The sequence below is a fragment of the Schistocerca serialis genome, chromosome 7 (assembly GCF_023864345.2).
Source record: "Schistocerca serialis cubense isolate TAMUIC-IGC-003099 chromosome 7, iqSchSeri2.2, whole genome shotgun sequence".
Taxonomy (NCBI): Eukaryota; Metazoa; Arthropoda; class Insecta; order Orthoptera; family Acrididae; genus Schistocerca; species Schistocerca serialis.
In genome coordinates, this window is record NC_064644.1 from 169361179 (window position 1) to 169365954 (window position 4776).

Here is a 4776-nt window from a genome sequence, read left to right on the forward strand (position 1 = left end):
GAGTGCTTAGAAAATGTAGTCCATCAACAAAGGAGGTGGCTTACAAAACACTCGTTCGACCTATACTTGAGTATTGCTCATCAGTGTGGGATCCGTACCAGGTCGGGTTGACGGAGGAGATAGAGAAGATCCAAAGAAGAGCGGCGCGTTTCGTCACTGGGTTATTTGGTAACCGTGATAGCGTTACGGAGATGTTTAATAAACTCAAGTGGCAGACTCTGCAAGAGAGGCGCTCTGCATCGCGGTGTAGCTTGCTCGCCAGGTTTCGAGAGGGTGCGTTTCTGGATGAGGTATCGAATATATTGCTTCCCCCTACTTATACTTCCCGAGGAGATCACGAATGTAAAATTAGAGAGATTAGAGCGCGCACGGAGGCTTTCAGACAGTCGTTCTTCCCGCGAACCATACGCGACTGGAACAGGAAAGGGAGGTAATGACAGTGGCACGTAAAGTGCCCTCCGCCACACACCGTTGGGTGGCTTGCGGAGTATCAATGTAGATGTAGATGTAGAATAAGTATTAGTTTAGACCTAGGATGAGATAGAATAATCCCATTAGCATAGAACTGCAGCGATTCAAATATGCAGCACCAGCCCGGTCCACTGGGATTAGCTCGGTGGGCACGGCCAAAACGTAGGTTTATAACACGCTGGAACACCTGTAACGCTACAGGTAGAGTAGGTTAGTTAATAAAGTAGTAGATAAAGGAAAACATCAGTAACTTCAAGAACACAGCAATAAAAGAAACATGTAGAACGAGACACCAGTAGAACAAAGAATTGCCCATATTGTAAATAGAAATAACAAACTTTCCTAGTAACTAATTAAGATAAGCTGCAATATTGTAATGTGTATATATTAGGACCCACTAATGTTTTAGGTGGTGGGTTAATGGGCATCAAGCAGTTTGAAGAATAAAGACTTTTTTTTTTAAAAAAAAAATAACCGCCATCGATGCATAAACACATAGCTCGAGGCATCAAGGTTGCATTCGGTTCATTTGTCAGCGCTGGAATGATACGACTCCCTCACTCTCCCTAAAGAACGCGGCGGGCTTGCCCTTGTCAATGCTCACGATCGGGCAGTGTCTCTATACGTTGGTATGCACCTCAAGCTTTAGCGGCGATGCCCATCCAGCCTCACGGGGTTACTGGTGGAGGCTCTGGGACCATTTTCCCTTCACCCTCCGCTTTGTGCATGTTCACTTTTTTTATGCTCACTTTTTTCACGCATATAGTACGAATCCATCCTCATTTAATTATCTTGGCGATGGCGACAAGTCATGTAAAACGGGATTTATTTTTTTATCAGTAACTAAATGAATATTGTGGCCATTTATCCCTTCCATATGTTCCTGTTTGGCAACGGAGACATCGTGGTCAGGCCTCGTAAAACGACCTCTGCACGCATATCCCATGGGACCATCCTCCTTTCTTTTAAAAAAAAGGTCAGCCTAGGGAGCTGGATCTTGAATCATTCTCATCATCATTTCATCATCATCGACACGCAAGCCACCCAGTGTGGCGTCAACTGAAAAAATTTGCAACATCCCCGGCTGTGGACTCCCGGCCACCAATGCCACAGCCATCAGTGCCATTTGATCTATACACTATGCTCATGTGGGTCTAAGGTGGATATTTTTTCTATTTTTAACATACTATAGTTGGGTGATATTAATATATTATTAACTCAGTGCGCCGGCCGAAGTGGCCATGCGGTTAAAGGCGCTGCAGTCTGGAACCGCAAGACCGCTACGGTCGCAGGTTCGAATCCTGCCTCGGGCATGGATGTTTGTGGTGTCCTTAGGTTAGTTAGGTTTAACTAGTTCTAAGTTCTAGGGGACTAATGACCTCAGCAGTTGAGTCCCATAGTGCTCAGAGCCATTTGAACCATTTTTGAACTCAGTGCGACTATATGTAATGAAAATGCACGTTCATCAAAAACAAACTAACAGCATGGCTCTACGCCGCTCAGGTAACACATTAAATCCACCATCTTCTAGTTAGTAAATCAATAACCAACGTAATTACTCATCACAATTTACCTGTGAACTACTTGCAAGTTATCACGGGTCATGAACTACCTCCTATCTTGACATGAGGTTACAACATACAAAAATAAGCACACAATGAATGATATTCTTACTTCCGGTATTTTAATACAGTTTCATTTACAGACTCTCAAAAAATAATTTTAATAATATTTACTCTTTTCTTCTCTTTCCTTGGTATTACATTTGTATGTTGTTATTTATTTCCGCTTTACCATTCCCGTACAGCTCATCTCAGTAGACGGCCATGGAACATGCAAACAGAAAACACAATTTATTTTCCCTTAACATAAAATTCTTTTACATATATATAATACAGTGGTTTGTCCTCAGCCGTGTCCTGGAAACCAGGTCGCCAATTACTTTCTTTCGTGCTTCAGGTAGCGTTCGATATAGTGTTGAAATTTAAAATATTCAGTGAAAGGAAACACTTGATGTATTCCGTAGGACTGAATTTCTTTGCCTAACAGTATTTTTCGATCGTTTGAATATGAAACTTTACTTTCAATAATTCCTGTTAAGTTATTCTCCTCTGTTTGGTCTATTAGTTCCATGTAAGAGTACAGACCAAAATGTGATGTTGGTCGGCGGTGTGCTTGATGATGCTTGACCGTGTAAGTTAATTAATATTACCACACACATGTAAAAATACCTTGCAAGAAAGTTATCAGACTTCGTTAGAAAGTGCAGGTTCAGCTTAAATGATAGAATATTTAACGTTATAACGTTGAAGGCTCCCGACCATTGCGTCACCAAATGTACCGTCTCTGGCTCAGTTAAAATGGTCGGATACTATATTTTCATATTGCATTTATCAGCATACGAATAGTAGTATGCTGAGGATAGAAAGACAACCAATTTAGCTCACACACTGGTTATTATTTCAAATAGCGACAGATTGAATAACACTTATGTCTACTCTAGTCGACATCCAGAAAGGGAAGGCAAGACAATTACAGAACAATTCCAGAGCGGTGATGATTATCCCAGGCACATTTTTCATGAAAGCTTGTTTCTGTTATCATTGCTGTATCATTTTCTTGGGGTCGATGGCGTGATATTACAAATTCATGTATTATTTTGTAAAGAGTAGAGAGTGGTTCACAGTTAATATGTTACACGTGAGAATCGTTCTGAACTTATACTCTTGTTTGGCTTAAGGATGATTACACATATTCTCAGACAAGTCGAGACTTTTTGAAAACCTCAGTACCATAACTGGAAGTGATGTCTTGATTGTGTAAAGAGGGACTGTATAAGATGCGCATCTATGCTTGATCAGCAGAATTTAGAAAAAGTAAAAAACCATCAGCCGTAATTTCTTACCTGTATGGATGTGCTTTAAACTTAGGTGTTAAAACTACTGTTAAGTACGCTATTTCATAAAAGTGTCATGTAGTTTTCACTGTGTGACAGCACAAATCAGTCAGTAGTCACCAAGTGTATCTTAACCTGTAAGTTAGACTAGTAGTTCCAATAAGCGACCCACATGTATTTTGTACTGTTATAGAACTGAAACTAAACTCCGAACAAGTCCCGGAAGACTCCAACGGTACTGACCGACCGCCGTGTCATCCTCATCCTATAGGCGTCACTGAATGCGGATATGGAGGGGCGTGCAGTCAGCACACCGCTATTCCCATCGTTGTCAGTTTTCGTGACCGGAGCCGCTACTTCTCAGTCAAGCAGCTCCTCAATTTGCGTCACAAGGGCTGCCAACAGCACTTGGCAGACCGGATGGTCACCCATCCAAGAGCTAGCCAAGCCCGACAGCGCTTAACTTAGGTGATCTGACGGAAACCGGTGCTACCACTGCGGCAACGCCGTTGGCAACTATACGTATATTGATATACGATACAGAAAGTTTTAGGTTCCCTTAAAGTGGGGGTACAAAGATTGAACTATTGCCATCAAGTGAACCTTAACCTGCAAGTTACAACAGTAGTGTCAATAATTGATTGATCTGTGTTGTGTACTGTTCTTTACGTCTTTTGGAAATATTGCAGACAATATTAAGCGATGTTATATTTTGGTTCATCGATCAAATTTTCGTTCAGAATCAGAGATTGAATTTTCCTCCATGTGGAATTTCACCAATAACAAAAAGGAGACACCATAAAATCGGCATTCTTCAGGTTGCCAATGCGTCTTGAGCGATATGAAAAAGTACAGCACAGTTCGGTGATGGTTCTTTTGTAACCTACAAACATTTAGTGAAGATTAATATTCCCACTTCAGGAGCAAGAAATGGTTAATAAGCTGTACAAAAGAAGACGTTTCGCTGAAAGATTTCATGTACCCACAAAATAAGTGGAGTTTTGTTCACTACATTTTGAGCCAAAGCAATTTTTTTAATGTGGAAAATAAAAAGAATAACTGTCATGGAATGCAGCGCCTTACATTACCGGTCGCACGGTTCCAGACTGTAGCGCCTAGAACCGCTCGGCCACCCCGGCCGGCTAACTTATTAGGTACACATTTAATCTGTTTCTGCAAATTGATGGAGGATAGGCGAACAGAGGAAAGGAATGTGAGGGGACACTGCTGGCAGCTATATTGGAACATGACGCAAATCCGGAGCGATGAGTGAAGGTAAGGTAACCACTGCGCCATACGGGACTATCTCGGTACGTCCACGGCTGATTCACACTCCCATCGAGTACCTCCTATCCGCATTCATGTAATAATCTGTTTCTGTTGCTGGTGCCTTTCCCCTTTGCAGATGA

At 41.8% G+C, this 4776-nt stretch overlaps 1 pseudogene; it reads right to left on the reverse strand.

Moving 5' to 3' along the window:
* Positions 1-3763: 3763 nt before the first annotated feature.
* Positions 3764-3881, reverse strand: LOC126413554 (5S ribosomal RNA; annotated as a pseudogene).
* Positions 3882-4776: the final 895 nt, after the last annotated feature.